This window comes from Delphinus delphis, chromosome 2 (assembly GCF_949987515.2).
Source record: "Delphinus delphis chromosome 2, mDelDel1.2, whole genome shotgun sequence".
Taxonomy (NCBI): Eukaryota; Metazoa; Chordata; class Mammalia; order Artiodactyla; family Delphinidae; genus Delphinus; species Delphinus delphis.
The window spans coordinates 55,168,479-55,185,280 of NC_082684.1; positions in this window are offsets into that span (position 1 = coordinate 55,168,479).

The window sequence follows — 16,802 nt, forward strand, 5'->3', positions numbered from 1 at the left end:
ATTGAGCTGAATGGTGTTCAGGGCTGGCTGAGCTATAAAGGATGAGAAGGAGCTAGCCACCTGGAGAGTCACGTGAAGAGTGGAAGACCAGTCAGGAGTTGTCCTTGAATCTCCCCTTTTTCTCATGTCCTTAAACTCATCTCCAAAATATATCCGGAATCCACCCACACCACTAGCATATGCAAAGGTTCTGAGGTGGAAAAGAGCTTTATGAGCTACAGTGGGAGTGGCTGGAGGTCTCAGAGCAAAGGTGGAGAGTAGTGAAGACATAGGTGAGGGTTTGATTTTATAAGACATTGTGGGAAGGTTTATTCCACCTGAACCAGGAAGCCATGGAAAGGTTTTAAGAAAGGAAATGGCTGGTTCAAAATATGTGTCAGGGTTGCTTTTGTTTCTGCGTGGGGCAGTGGTAGAAGGGAGAGCAAGGAGGAGGCAGTTGCAGGAATCTAGCTAAGAGGTAATGGTCACCTGGTATGCTACGGGCACAGAGCAACAAAAGACGTGTGGGTAGAGTCAATATCTATTTTTGGTTGAAAGGCATGAGAGAAAGTGGGGAATTCAGGGATGACTCTTTGGTTTCTGGCTTTAGTAACTGGATGGGATGCTGGTGCTACCCTGTTCAACTGATAGATAAAATGGCGAAAACTCCCATTTTGAATATGTTAAGTTTCGGAGGTTTGTAAGACCTGGGACTAAAGGTTTCAAATGGCCTGTTTTTGTCTGAGTCTGGAGCTCAGAGAAAAAGGTCTGAGCTAGAGATGTAAATTTGGGAATCACTAACACTCGAATAGTCTATAAATCTATGAAAACTGATGAGATCAATTTCTTCTTAGAGAATGAAGACAGAGAAGGGTGCCCAGGAGTAACCCTTGGGCACTTCAAAATTTAGAGGAATAGCCAGGAAGTAGATGGAGGAGAAATGACCAGTGAGAAAACCTGGAGGGATTGGAGTCATGGAAACAGAGAAGAGAGGGATTGATGTTGGAAAATAGTACTGGAAAGTAGAATAAGATGAGAACAGAGAAAAGCCCATTGAATTTGGCAGCTCTGGTGTTGATACTTCAATATAAGTGATTGGTTATTTTTTTTCGTTTTTGGTTTTTAAACTGTTCATTGATAAGGAAGTCCAATATTTGGCAGCTCTGGTGTTGATACTTCAATATAAGTGATTGGCTATTTTTTTTCGTTTTTGGTTTTTAAACTGTTCATTGATAAGGAAGTCCAATAATTTATAGTCTCTAATCAAATAGAAAATTTTAGACAATTTTATTGTACATGAAAAATTATTTTTATAAATAACTGGCTTTATATTGTTTAACGACTAGTTCTTGGGAATTATAATGGTCTCCAAGGGTATTCTAAGGAAGCTCCGGTATTCAGCAAATTTTAAATGGTGGAACTTTCTAGCCTTCATGGCAAAGAGGAGTAATTTTGAAAAATTGAGCCATTTAGCATACACCTCACATTATACCAGGTGGCAACCTGGATTTTGCCTAAGTATAAAGTCAGCCCTCTTTATGGACTCAGTCTGATAATAACAATATAAACACATACATGGAGGCTGAACTAGTATAAGTATACATTAATAAAACAACGTTTATGTGTGCTAATGCATTTCTGAAAGCAGTTTTGTTGGATTAAAACAAAAAGAAAAGTCTGAATTATATTTCAAAATCCATTTGGTGATGAAAGAGAATTGGGTTAGAGGCAATTACCTGTCAGTTCCATTTGAAGGTATGACTTGAAGATCTCTTAGAGCCACACAGAAAAAATTGTCTGGCAGTTCTGCCTCATAGCTAAGGTGGCAATGAAGGTGACAGCTGCAGACCCTCTCTGGATGACCTGGGGCCCACAGTGTGTCTTATTTATTCCATATTAAATAGGACACGTAACAAACATCCACCTCAAATGAAAGGGAGGCCAGTGTCTGTAGATGTAATACTTCCCTCTACCTAATGGACTCTTGAATTCCTGAACCCCTTGGTTCTGAATTCTTTAGTTACTGCTACTATGAGAGCATAATGGTAGAAACATATTCTCTTTTGTGTGTATGGTCTCTCAGATTACAAGTAAAGCTGCATTTCCCTTTTTCTTTATTGTCAATTAAGCTTAAATAGTAGCATTGAAAGCTCTCTCTTTAGGTGTTAGCTGCACTTGAAAATTTATAGCTGCTAACACTTAAACACGGAGTACAACACAAACCCGTCTCAAGCTGCTGACAATCAATTATTTCAGACAGCTGGATTCAGTCTTGGTTTTCGTTCTGAAGTCTCTGCTTCCTGAAACACGAGCTCTCTGTTGGTAGCATCTTTCTTAATTCAAAATCAAGTCTTAAAATGTCTAAAACATATATAAACAAACATACATACTTACATATTTTAATTATCATTACTTAGGTGTTTCTATAGCTAGATTGGGATAAGTTATTCCAAATTATTCAAGTCTTTCATTTAGTTTGTTTTGTGAGTAAACGAATGCTTTTGTAAGGGATGGAAACAAGGGGAGTGACGTATGAGTTGGCATCTGACCTTGTAGAAAGGGCTTTGTGTGATGTGCTTCAGACAGGAAGAAAAAGAATTTACAAAATGTGTTTTTATTGTTGATTTGAAAACCTTGACTTTTGAGGTGGGATATTTATACGAATAGAGAATGGGCTGGTAATTCAATTCCCTAACCTGCAGTCTTTTACTGCAGAATTGAGTAGGGGAGCAGAGCTGATCAGTGTTTAAGTGCACGGATGGATTAGGCAAAGGTTAGAGAATGGACTTGCTTAGGGCATCAGCAAAAAACCATCTGCCTCCACTACTGAAAAGAGAATTCTGAACCCGAACTTTGTAAGTAGAACATTTAGACAGAGGCGACTTTAATTTTAGTGTATATGTGATTTTTGTATCACTTTGAAAAATTACGTATGAAGGATCTAATATTTTCAATGTTTATTTAGGCCCCTAAAGAGCCTAACCTGGCCCTTGATTGGCAGATGGTAGTCCTCTATAGTGAAATTTGGAGGTCTCTCAAGGGTGTCTTACCTAAAATTATCTAATGAAGATTTTGCGATTTAAACATTGCCTTCCAAGTGTAAAGAAGTGGAGAACTTGCTTGCCTGCATTCTGGTGTGTGTGTTGGTGGGGGAGGGGTGGGGAGCTTCGGATTCTCATGAGAATAATAACTAGGGCAGGGGATGAATTACATTTTCCCGGAGGCTGTGTCGAGGTTATAGTCTTAATACCCTAGGTTTAGTATGTATTTAATATATAGTATATGAAGCATCTTTTTGATAGTTGGGATATAAGAATCCTAGATTAGGTAGATATCATTTAGAGAGTTAAGATGACTTAAATATGCTTTTATGTCTGTGATTACCAAGGTAATATGCAGTTATTGTAGTATTTTGTAAACTTGTAAAGGTATAAAGAATAAAATGAAAATTACTCATTCCACCACCCAGAGATGGTTGCTGTTAATTAATATTTGTGTGTGTGTGTGTGTGTGTGTGTGTGTGTGTGTGTGTATAATTGAAATCATATTTGTAGCTATACGTGTATCTAGATGTGCTGCTTGGATTCCACTCTCTATGACATATGTTTTGATGATAAAAGAATATTTAAAACCTTTTTTCTGCTTTCTTTTTTACATTTGTGCTATAACGATATTTTAAACCAAGTTTAAAAAATTTTGTATTACCATAGCGCCTAATATAGTGCTAAGCATGATTAGGGCTTCAACAAATTATGATGTATTTATGGATGACAGTTTTTCCAGTTTAATCTTATTTTAGTTTTTAATGCCCAAGAAGTATTCATCACTATATACACTTCCTTTAGAGTAAATTTTGTTGAGTAGTTCATTTGCTACCCCAGGGCTATCTCAGGTCAGAGCACTTACAGTTGGGAGTTTGGCATGACTAAATAATGCCTCCTGTCATTTTGTGCTTTGATTTTTTGATAACTGGTCCAGCTTCAGGTTCATAGCTTAAGAATCATTTATTTGTCAAATGAAATTTGCTTTGCCACTTTATGATTTTGATCACTTGCAAATGTAAATGATTCACTAATTGCTTTCCTTATTAAGGTCCTTCTTATCTTATTCACGCAGTCATAGATGGAAAGATGTCAAATGGTTCCACAGTTGCAGTTTACTTGAATTTTGGATCAGAAGGAAAAGCAGGGTCATCTTAGGCCACTATGACTAAAAATTAAAATGAACAAAGTTCTGAGGAAAGAGAACAAAAGACAATAATATAAGCATTTATGGTCTTTATGAAATTGAAAAGGAAAGACTGTTTCAGAAAACAATCCAATTAAACTGTGAGACATGAGATAAGCTTTTTAGAGGCTGACAGTTATTGCAATTCTCAGACAATTCAATTTTAGTTAGGAATAAATGGTGAACCTGTTGGTTTTGTCACATAAAATACAAATGGGCAGAATATTCTACTATGCTCTTCCAGGGTGGATTTCAAATCACAGTAAAAACTTCTCAAGAAATGTAATATAAAATTGAATTTTAAAACTCATGCTCTCTTGGAGTGTGCATCTGTGTTCCAACAATTTAGCTAATCCATATTAGGATGTAATGACTTGAGTCAACAAGCCTGATGAATGCATTATAAGTGCAATCACACAGTGATAAAGAGACATGACATCTCACTTTTTTGTGAAATAGAGTCCTACTTTTCTCTTCTATAGACTAGATAAAAGTCAACTAATGAGAATATATTTTTTAACAGACCTTTTCCTCTTGATGATTTCTTTCCCATCTGTCAATTACAATTTTTTAATTTAATTCTTACGTATTTTCTTCCTTTAACTGATTAGTTTAACTGTTCTGAACAAAAAGGTTTTCATATAATTTCCCGGAACCCCATGATATATTTTAATGATTGAAATATAACAGAAGTAGAGGATAAACAGCAAGATCAGGAGTTCCCTCTGTCCTCCTCCTCTTCCCTTCCTCCCAGGTTTCATATGTTTCTCCCACTGCATGTCATGGGGAGAAAATGAGGTCCTCAGGCCTGCAACAAATTAGCTGCAGGACAATATGAGAGTTTCCTGGAGACCTGAGGCCGCATAATAGTTGTTTATCCTGAAAACACATGTGGCAAGAGGAGAACATTCAGACTATTTTAAACACGGAAACGTATTTTTTTCCCCTTCAACTCAGTGTGCTAGAGGGATGTGAAACAAATATCTTCCTTTGCCTCCAGGGAGGGTTTGGTGATTAAACACTCTCTGCTCATGAAGACAAGAAAACTAGTTGGTTGGTGGCTAAATTGTGTGTTCAACACTTATTCAATGGCTATTTATCAAGTGTCTATCACAGATCAGGCATTATTCCAGATATTAGTTTACATTTTATATAAATGAATAGAAAGATATCTAGGGAGAAATGTATAGGAAGAGCTATACAATTAGAAATACAAATATCTGATTTTCAAAAAAGTGCTATAAAGAAAACAAAGCAAGTAAAGGAGTGAAAGTTGAGGGATTGAGGCTTCTTGGGGGAGGAAATTAGTTTAGGTAATGACTTAGATTCTGGGTTTAATCAGTCACTGTCTTAGTTTATTCAGGCTGCTGTAACAAAAATACCATAAACTGAGTGGCTTATAAACAATAACTATTATTTTTCACAGTTCTGGAGGCTTGGAAGTCCAAGATCATGGTACTGACAGATTTGGTGTCTGGTAAGAACCTGTTTCTAGATGACTCTCTTTTTGCTGTAACCCACACGGTAGAAGTGGCCAGGGAGCTCTGTGGGGCTTCTATTCTTAAGAGCTCAATCCCATTCACGAGGGCTCCACTCTCACGACTTAATCATGTCTCAAAGGCCCCCACTTCCTAATGCCATCACATTGGGTATTAAGTTTCAGCATATGCGTTTTGGCTGGGGGGTGGGGAGGATACAAACAGTCAGACCGTAGCAGCCACCAAAGTGTTTTGTTAAAAAAGAGGGATGACAGGGTTTGAAGGAAGAGTCAGGGTGTCCCAGAGAAGCTGGAGGGAGCATGGGGATACCATCTGAGACTGAAAGGAGAAGGGGATCCGTGGGGTATGGTTTGTAGGGTGCACTGCTCTGGCCTCTTTTCCAAAGGTGTAGCCAGACTAAAGAGGGGAGTTTGTGTGAGCAGGGAGACAGCACCCAGGGCTGGGTTTCCAGCCTCAGCAGACTCTCATGTCCCCTTTGTGACAAGAAAGCTGGAGAGGGCTGTTGGATTTGAAGGAAACCGTGAAGATCAGCTCATGGGCATGACCTGTTCAGGCAGATGCCCAATGTCTAGAGGGACCTTCCTTCTGCATTGGTGTTAGGTAAGACCGTGGAGCCTTGGCTCAGCCCTGGTAGTGTGTGTGGGAGCACTGAGAGCGCCTCAGGTTTTCTCCTGGCCAAAAATTATATTGACCCATAGTAAATAGAAGTGATTTTTCTTTCACATGTGAGTTTGTTGAATGAGATCCATATTGGTTACATTTAAATGACTTTCCCCAGCTGCATTTTATCCTCTTCTGCCCACTCCAGTCTCATCCTACTCAAATGGAAAGTACATTATTTGCCGATTTCAATCTGAACGTTCTTTGAACAATCTTGCTCTCTAGAGTTTACTAACGATTTGACCTTTTATGGCAATATTTCAGCAGCTTAAGAAAAGTTCACTGGGATAAAAGTTAATTTTACGGCAGAACTTTATGATCTCTTTTACATGTTAAAGCGCTATCTGTCTTTAAGGAAACCTAAATTTAAGTCTTAATTTTTAAACAATTGCTGTTTCCTTTGAAAAGACGGTGGAGAAATAGTTTGCTTTTGATGTCACTTTTTTATTCTGGAGGTCAAGGTATACCCATTTTAGGGCAGCTTTGGAATTTGAGAAAGAAAGGTCTAAATGACAGTTCTTGTCTCCCCCTCAGAAAAATGGTTGTGAAGAGGTTTCCGTGCTAACATTTATTATTTTACAAAATGATTGTGGGTTATGAGTCATTGGATTCTAGCGTTTAAAAATCTGTGGCTAGAAATTTTATGGAAGAAAACAAGGTTGATATTTTACTGAACTGCTGTGAAAACTTTTCTCCTTCTTCATTTCAATTTGTCTGAAACAGGAATTGGGGCAGGCTCAGATAATGCTGTATCCCCTTCTTATTCTCACTCTTCCTTAATATGTGGACTCAGGAATGATTTGAGTCAGATAACGGGGGATACTCTCCTTGAAAATAATTCTCCCTGCCTTAGGCCCTAGCTAAAGCGTAACCACCTATGCATGTGAAACCTTCTCTAGACCTCTTCAGCTCCATTTGTCACTCTATCTTTGGAGTTTTCTCATTTCCCACTCTGTGGTGGGAGGATTGCCAAATAACTTCCTCCCGCAACCTTTTCATGAGAGAGAGACTCTAGCTCAAAAGGATACAACCTGAGCTGGGGCCATTACCTGGGAGGCAGGATGCAGCTGTGTGACTCTGCCTTGTCGCAGCCCAGCTGAACAGAACCCCAGTGTTCTGAGTGAAAATGGGTTACCCGTTGTTTCTTCATGGCAAGCCAGAGTGCTACTACCAGAGAAATGTTCTTTTTTCTACGTTGGAGACTTATTTGTCTCCAGGGAAAGCTAATGTTTGTCACTGAGAAAAGTGCTTATTTAATTGGTACCCTAGTAAGAGAATCAGCAGGCTTGCCACTCTCGCAGGAGGAAAACTGGAGCTAGAATTGGGGGACACATGTTCGCTTTGGTTAAAGAACTGCAATAGGATGGGGGTAATATTACCACCTGATGTGAGGAAGAAATTGAGAATGGCTTTTATACGTGTGAAGTAGGGAGTGGGTGGCCAGGCATATCAGTTAGGGGAGCAGAGCGTATGGGATAAGGGAATTATTATAGGAATTAGACCTATACAATTGAAGAGCTGGGCAAGTGAAGATCTGGAAAGGGAGTTGCTGGATCAGAAAAGAAATGACTCACTGGTCCATCTGAGAAGCTAAGCATGTCTAGCAAGCAGAGTGGGACAGTGAAAAGGAAGGTCTATGGTGGGCTCTTGCCTCTGTGTAGCTACTGCCTCTGGTGACCCTGCAGCCAAATGTCCAGTGGTGGGCCTGCAGTCAAAAATGTCAGCATTTGGGAAGAAAAGTTGGACACGGATCAGAGCAGAGTGAGGATAAAATAGAATCTGCTGGTTCCTTCTACATCTGCCCGTCTCTGTATCTATCAACAATGACCTTCAGAGAGTAGTGGTCACTGCTTTACTCCTGCCTTTCAAATCTCATGCAAGTTCTTCTTTTGTACAACCTACCTCAGAACCATACAGGGAAGGGGATCCTGGGAAATGTAGTTTTTTAGTTTAACAGTTGCAACACTCTCCCTAACCACAGCAGGTCTGTGAACCTCAGGGCAGTGGGCCTGATCAGAATCAGAGGGAACTACAAGGTGGTCACCTTCCTTGTGAGGGATGAAGGCAAACATCTTGAGATGCCTCACTTATATGGTGCATGTAAAAGTCCAGATTAACCGGCATGCTAATTTTGTCCATCCTGCGTGGTATTTCTCTTTTGAACTTCCCTTCAGTAAAGAGCTTCGTAATTACATTGCTCTCTAATATGTTAGTCTTCTGGAGGCTCAAAGGACAAAGTGACAAGGAAGGAAGGACTGTGTATTAGTTAATCATGATTTTGATAGTAGCAGAAAACCCAATGAAGAGTAACTTAAACAAACAGGGTTTTATTTTTTGCATAAGGTAAGAGGTCAGGATGATGTCTGTCCTGGGCTGGAGCAGAGGCTCAGTAAGGTTTCAGGACTCAGGTTCTTTCACTCTTTCTTCTCAGCATGTTGTTTTTTGTGCTTGTGCTTGTTGCCTCATGGTCTCAAGATGTCTGCCTTAGTTCCAGACATTACATTTTCTTTTAAGACAGGAAAAAGGAGAAAAGGGCTAAAACCTTTCTTTCTCCTATCACGGATACATCTTTCTAGGCACCCACTCTCAGACTTCCCCTTCTATCCTATTGGCCAGAACTGTGTCACGTTGTCACCACTAGTTACAAAGGTGGCTGGGAAAGACCTTATCTGTCAAGGGAAAGTATTACCATGACTGCTACAAATTGATCATGATTCAACTCCTGGACCCACAGAGGGAAGCCTGAATTCCCTGATATTTACCTAAACACAAAATTGATGTTCTGGTTACACAGAGGGAAGAAATGGTAGTGGTGGGTGGGGAGGATGTCTGTAGTAGCCAAAGAACAGTGTCTACTTGAGGGTGTTTTGTTGTTTCTCATTTCATCCTGGATCTCAAGAGGGAAGGGAGCATCTACCTACAGAGTGGACTGTGATGGAGAAACCCTCTTGGCTCTTACTGGCAGCAGAGTCTACAGAACCACAGCTCTGAGGTCCTGGAGACAAATTCCCCTGCTGTGGAGAAAATAGGACCAACTATTCTGAATACTGTGACCATTAACAAATGGCATCCTTTAAACTGGAAGGGGTGGTAGTGTGGTTGGCATCTGGGTTATATCACTATCACAAGACTTATTAAAGATATTGTGATTGTCTGTTTTATGTCTGACACTTCCATGAAGAAGTAAGCTCCTTGAGGATAGAGATCTTGTCTTATTTATCTGTGTCCCAGCATCCAGCACGGTATCTGCCTCAGAGTGAATACTGACTGTTGAAAGAATGATCTTTCCCAGATCATTCAGTGATATAGTGATACAACCCTTTGTATGGATTTCAGGGGCCTGTGGCTATACATTTGAATAATGGGGTGAAAATTTTAAATTTCCATACACAGGCCATACCTGAGACATATTGAATTAGATTCTCTGAGTTAGGACACCAGGCATCAGTGTTTTTGTTTTTGTTTTTTCTCTTCAAAAAATAGTTTTAATTAGGTAATACAGTCCCATAGTCCAAATACCAAAACACTGCTATTCCTATTCACTCCATTTCCTCCCTTCTCAAGCCCATCCTACTCCTCTAACACAGATGCTTTTTTTTTCAGTTTCTCACCTAGTCTTCCAAAACTTCTTTGTGCAAATACAAGCAAATATTTCCCCCTTTCTTACACAATAGGTAGCCAACTGTTCAGCCCTTATGTTTTTCACTCAGCAATATGTGTTAGAGATCTTTCCCTATCAGTACACGAAGAACTTCCTAATTTTTTCCCCACAGTTGTCTAACATGCCATCTTATGGATGTGACATATGTCCCTGTTGATGAGTTCTTGAGTGTTTCCCCCAACCTTTTGCTATTACAAGAACATTACAATGAGTAACCTTGTATATTTTGTATGCATGCAGTCATATATAAAGAATAAAGTCCCAGCAGTGGGATTACTGAAAATTCATTTGTAATTCTGATAGATATTACCAAATTGTCCTCTAGTGGAGTTGTACCAATATGCACTCCTGCCAGTAATGTACGAGAAGGCTTGTTTCCCCATAGTGTAGCGTATAAAAGATGTCAGATTTTTTTATTTTTTACAATCCAATAGATAAAAATGATAGCTCGTTTTAATTTGCATGTCTCTTATTTTGATTAATATTAAGCATATTTTCAAATGTTTGAAAGCCATTTGAATTTTATTTGCTCTGAACTATCTTTGTTGATTTTTCTTTTTTTAAATTAATTAATTTATTTGTTTTTATTTTTGGCTGTGTTGGGTCTTCGTTGCTGTGCGTGGGCTTTCTCTAGTTGTGGTGAGCGAGGGCTACTCTTTATTGTGGTGCGCAGGCGTCTCATTGTGGTGGCTTCACTTGTTGCGGAGCTTGGGCTCTAGGCACTTGGGCTTCAGTAGTTGTGGCCCATGGACTAAAGAGCGCAGGCTCAGTAATCGTGGCGCACAGGCTTTGTTGCTCCGAGGTATGTGGGATCTTCCAGGGCCTGGGATCGAGCCCCTGTCCCTTGCATTGGCAGGCGGATTCTTAACCACTGCGCCACAGGGAAGCCCTGTTGATTTTTCTTTTAAGTTGTTCTTTATCCTTATCAACTTTTGGAAGCTGTTCATACTGATATATTTGCGACATTGGCCCTTTGTTTGTAATATGAGTTGCAAATATTTTTCCTAGTTGGTCAGTGGCCCTTTGACTTTGTACTTAGTTGCTTTAGCCAGGCACAATGCTTATCTTTTAATGTAATCGTATATATCAGTCTACTTTCATGGCTTCTGGATTTTTTTTTAATAGATCTTTATTGGAGTATAATTGCTTCACAATACTGTGTTAGTTTCTGTTGCACAACAAAGCAAATCAACAATATGCATACACATGTCCCCATATCCCCTTCCTCTTGAGCCTCCCTCCTGTCCTCCCTATCCCACCCCTCTCGGTCATTGCAAAGCACCGCACCAATCTCCCTGTGCTATGCTGCTTCCCACCAGCCAACTATTTTACATTTGGTAGTGTATATATGTCGATGCTACTCTCACTTAGCCCCAGCTTCGCTCTCCCACTCTATGTCCTCAAGTCCATTCTCTATGTCTACCTTTTTATTCCTGCCCTCCAACTAGGTTCATCAGTACCTTTTTTTTTTTTTAGATTCCATAAATATACGTTAGCAAATGGTGTTTGTTTTTCTCTTTCTGACTTATTTTACTCTGTATGACAGACTCTAAGTCCATCCACCTCACTACAAATGACTCAATTCCTTTTTTTTTATGGCTAATATTCCATTGTATATATGTGCCACATCTTCCTTATCCATTCATCTGTCGATGGACATTTAGGTTGGTTCCATGTCCTGGCTATTATAAATAGTGCTGCAATGAACATTATGGTACATGTCTCTGTGAATTATGGTTTTCTCAGGGTATATGCTCAGGAGTGGGATTGCTGGGTCATATGGTAGTTCTATTTTTTGTTTTTTAAGGAAACTCCATACTGTTTTCCATAGTGGTTTTATCAGTTTACATTCCCACCAACAGTGCAGGAGGGTTCCCTTTTCACCACACCCTTTCCAGCATTTATTGTTTCTAGCTTTTCTGATAATGGCCATTCTGAGTGGCGTGAGGTGATACCTTATTGTAGTTTTGATTTACATTTCTCTAATAATTAGTGATGTTGAGCATCTTTTCAGGTACCTCTTGGCCATCTGTTTGTCTTGGTGAAATGTCCCTTTAGGTCTTCTGCCCATTTTCTTTTTGTTGTTTTGTTTTGCGGTACACGGGCCTCTCACTGTTATGGCCTCTCCTGTTGCAGAGCACAGGCTCCGGATGTGCAGGCTCAGCGGCCACAGCTCACAGGCCCAGCTGCTCCGCGGCATGGGGGATCTTCCCAGACCGGGGCACGAACCTGTGTCCCCTGCATTGGCAGGCGGACTCTCAACCACTGCGCCACCAGGGAAGCCCCTGTCCATTTTTTAATTGGACTGTTTGTTTTTTTGATATTGAGCTGCATGAGCTGTTTATATATTTTGGAGATTAATGCTTTGTCTGTGTTTCATTTGCAAATATTTTCTCCCATTCTGAGGGTTGTCTTTTTGTCTTGTTTATGGTTTCCTTTGCTGTGCAAAAGCTTTTAAGTTTAATTAAGTCCCATTTGTTTATTTTTGTTTTTATTTCCGTTACTCTAGGAGGTGGGTCAAAAAAGATCTTGCTGTGGTTTATGTCAAAGAGTGTTTTTCCTATGTTTTCCTCTAAGAGTTTTATAGTGTCTGGTCTTACATTTAAGTCTTTAATCCATTTGGAGTTTATTCTTGTGTATGCTGTTGGGTAGTGTTCTAATTTCATTCTTTTACATGCAGCTGTCAAGTTTTCCCAGCACCACGTATTGAAGAGGCTGTCTTTTCTCCATTGTATGTTCTTGCCTCCTTTGTTGTAAATTAAGTGCCCATATGTGCTTGGGTCTCTCTTGGCATTCTATCCTGTACCATTGATCTATATTTCTGTTTTTGTGTCAGTACCATACTGTCTTGATTACTGTAGCTTTGTAGTACAGTCTGAAGTCAAGGAGCCTGATTCCTCCAACTCCGTTTTTCTTTCTCTAGATTGCTTTGGCTATTTGGGGTCTTTTGTGTTTCCATACGAACTATAAAATTTTTTGTTCTAATTCTGTAAAGAATGCCATTGGTAGTTTGATAGGGATTACATTGAATCTGTAGATTGCTGTGGGTAGTATAGTCATTTTCACAATATTGATTCTTCCAGTCCAAGGACATGGTATATTTCTCCATCTGTTTATGTCATCTTTGATTTCTTTCATCAGTGTTTTATAGTTTTCTGCCTCCTTAAGCAGGTTTATTCCTAGGTATTTTATTCTTTTAGTTGCAGTGGTAAATGGGAGTGTTTCCTTCATTCCTCTCTCTGATTTTTCATTGTTGGTGTATGGGAATGCCAGAGATTTCTGTGCATTAATTTTGTATCCTGCAGCCTTACCAAATTCATTGATTAGTTCTAATAGTTTTCTGGTGGCATCTTTAGGATTTTAACATGTATAGTATCATGTTATTGGCAAACAGTGACAGTTATACTTCTTCTTTTCCAATTTGTATTCCTTTTATTTCTTTTTCTTCTCTGATTGCTGTGGCTAGGACTTTCAAAACTATGTTGAATAAGAGTGGTGAGAGTGGACATCCTTGTCTTGTTCCTGATCTTAGTGGAAATGCTTTCAGTTTTTCACCATTGAGTATGATGCTTGCTGTGAGTTTGTCATATATGGCCTTTATTATGTTAAGGTAGGTTCCCTCTATGCCCACTTTCTGGAGAGTTTTTGTCATAAATTGGTGTTGAATTTTGTCAAAAGCTTTTTCTGCATCTTTTGAGATGATCATATGGCTTTTATTTCTTTTTCTTTTTCCTGCGGTATGTGGGCCTCTCACTGTTGTGGCCTCTTCTGCTGCAGAGCACAGGCTCCGGATGCGCAGGCTCAGCAGCCATGGCTCACGGGCCTAGCTGCTCCACAGCATGCGGGATCCTCCTGGACCGGGGCACAAACCCGTGTCCCCTGCATTGGCAGGTGGACTCAACCACTGCGCCACCTGGGAAGCCCTATTTCTTAATTTGTTAATGTAGAGTATCACATTGATTACTTTGTGTATATTGAAGAATCCTTGTATCCCTAGGATAAATCCCCCTTGGTCTTGGTATATGATCCTCTTAATGTGTTGTTGGATTCTGTTTGCTAGTATTTTGTTGAGGATTTTTGCATCTATGTTCATCAGTGATATTGGTCTATAATTTTCTTTTTTTGTGATATCTTTTTCTGGTTTTGGTACCAGGGTGATGGTGGCTTTGTAGAATGAATTTGGGAGTGTTTCTCCCTCTGAAGTTTTTTGGAAGAGTTTGAAAAGGATCAGTGTTAGCTCTTCTCTAAATGTTTGATAGAATTCGCCCGTGAAGCCATCTGGTCCTGGACTTTTGTTTGTTGGAAGATTTTTAATTACAGTTTCAATTTCACTACTTGTGATAGGTCTGTTTATATTTCCTAACATTTCCTGGTTCAGTCTTGGAAAATTGTACATTTCCAAGAATTTGTCCATTTCTTTGTGCTTGTCCATTTTACTGGCATATAGTTGTTTGTAGTAGTCTCTTATAATCTTTTGTATTTCTGCAGTGTCTGTTGTGATTTCTCCTTTTTCATTTCTAATTTTATTGATTTGCATCCTCTCCTTTTTTTCTTGATGAGTCTGGCTAAGGGCTTATCAATTTTGTTTATCTTCTCAAAGGACCAGCTTTTAATTTTATTGATCTTTAGTTGTTTTAAGTGTAGGGTTAGATTGTTTATTTGAGATTTTTCTTATTAATTGAGGTGAGATTGAATTGCTGTAAACTTCCCTCTTAGAACTGCTTTTGCTGTGTCCCATAGGTTTTGGGTCGTCATGTTTTCATTGTCATTTGTTTCTATGTAATTTTAAATTTCTTCTTTGGTTTCTTCAGTGATCTCTTGGTATTTAGTAGCACAATGTTTAACCTCCATGTATTTGTGTTTCTTACAGTTTTTTTCCTGTAATTGATTTCTAATCTCATAGTGTTGTGGTTAGAAAAGATGCTTTATATGATTTCAATTTTCTTAAATTTTCCAAGGCTTGATTTGTGACCCAAGATGTGATCTGTCTTGGAGAATGTCCCATGTGCACTTGAGAAGAAAATGTATTCTGCAACTTTCCAGTGGAATGTTCTATAAATATCAATTAGATCTATCTGGTCTATTGTGTCATTTAAAGCTAGTGTTTCCTTATTTATTTTCTGTTTGGATGATCTGTCCATTGGTGTAAGTGGGGTGTTAAAGTCCCCTACTATTATTGTGTTACTGTCCATTTCTTCTTTCATGGTTGTTAGCATTTGCCTTATGTACTGACGTGTTCATATGTTGGGGACATAAACATTTATAATTGTTATATGTCTTCTTGGATTGATCCTTTGATCATTATGTAGGGTTCCTCCTTATCTCTTGTAACCATCTTTATTTTAGAGTCTATTTTATTTGATACGAGTCTTGCTACTCCAGCTTTCTTTTCATTTCCGTTTGCATGGAATATCTTTTTCCATCCCTTTACTTTCGTTCTGTATGTGTCCGTAGGTCTGAAGTGGGTCTCTTGTAGACAGCATATATACGGCTCTTGTTTTTGTATTCATTCAGCCTATCTGTGTCTTTTGTTTGGGGCATTTAATCCATTTACATTCAAGGTTATTATCAATATGTATGTTCCTATTACCATTTTCTTAATTGTTTTGGGTTTGTTTTTGTGGGTCTTTTCCTTCTCTTGTGTTTCCTGCTTAGAGAAGTTTGTTTAGCATTTGCTGTAAAGCTGGTTTGGTGGTGCTGAATTCTCTTAGCTTTGGCTTGTTTGAAAAGCTTTTGACTTCTCCATCAAATCTGAATGAGATCCTTGCTGGGTAGAGTAATCTTGGTTGTAGGTTTTTCTCTTTCATCACTTTAAGTATATCCTGCCACTCCCTTCTGGCCTGCAGACTTTCCGCTGAAAAATCAGCTGATAACCTTATGGGGATTCCTTTGTATGCTATTTTTTGCTTTTCCCTTGCTGCTTTTAATATTTTTTCTTTGAATTTAATTTTTGTTAGTTTGATTAATATGTGTGTTGTTGTATTTTTCCTAGGGTTTATCATGTATGGGACTCTCTATGCTTCCTGGACTAGGGTGACTATCAGCGCCCGCTTCAGGGGTGCTGATCCTGTCTGGCCTCCACTTCTCCTCCCCCCTCAGTCTCCCTACATCCTACTGGTTCACTTTGGGCTTCCTCCCATCTCCTTGGGTGTCAGAGTACCCCACCAGTGGTAGGTGGGTGCCCTAGTTGTGGGGAGATGCTAACTCACATCTTCCCACACCTCCATCTTGACTCTGCCTCTTGGATTCTCAGCATCAGTGTTTTTAACAGCAGTATTTCTTTTTTTTAACATCTTTATTAGAGTATAATTGCTTTACAATGGTGTGTTAGTTTCTGCTTTATAACAAAGTGAATCAGTTATACATATACATATGTCCCCATGTCTCTTCCCTCTTGCATCTCCCTCCCTCCCACCCTCCCTATCCCACCCCTCTAGGTGGTCACAAAGCACTGAGATGATCTCCCTCTGCTATGCGGCTACTTCCCACTAGCTATCTATTTTACGTTTGGTAGTGTATATATGTCCATGCCACTCTCTTACTTTGTCCCAGTTTACCCTTCCCCCTCCTCATAGCCTAAAGTCCATTCTCTAGCAGGTCTGCATCTTTATTCCTGTCTTGCCCCTAGGTTCTTCTGACCATTTATTTTTCTTTTTTTTTTAGATTCCATATATATGTGTTAGCATACAGTATTTGTTTTTCTCTTTCTGACATACTTCACTCTGTATGACAGTCTCTAGGTCCATCCACCTCACTACAAATAACTCAGTTTCGTT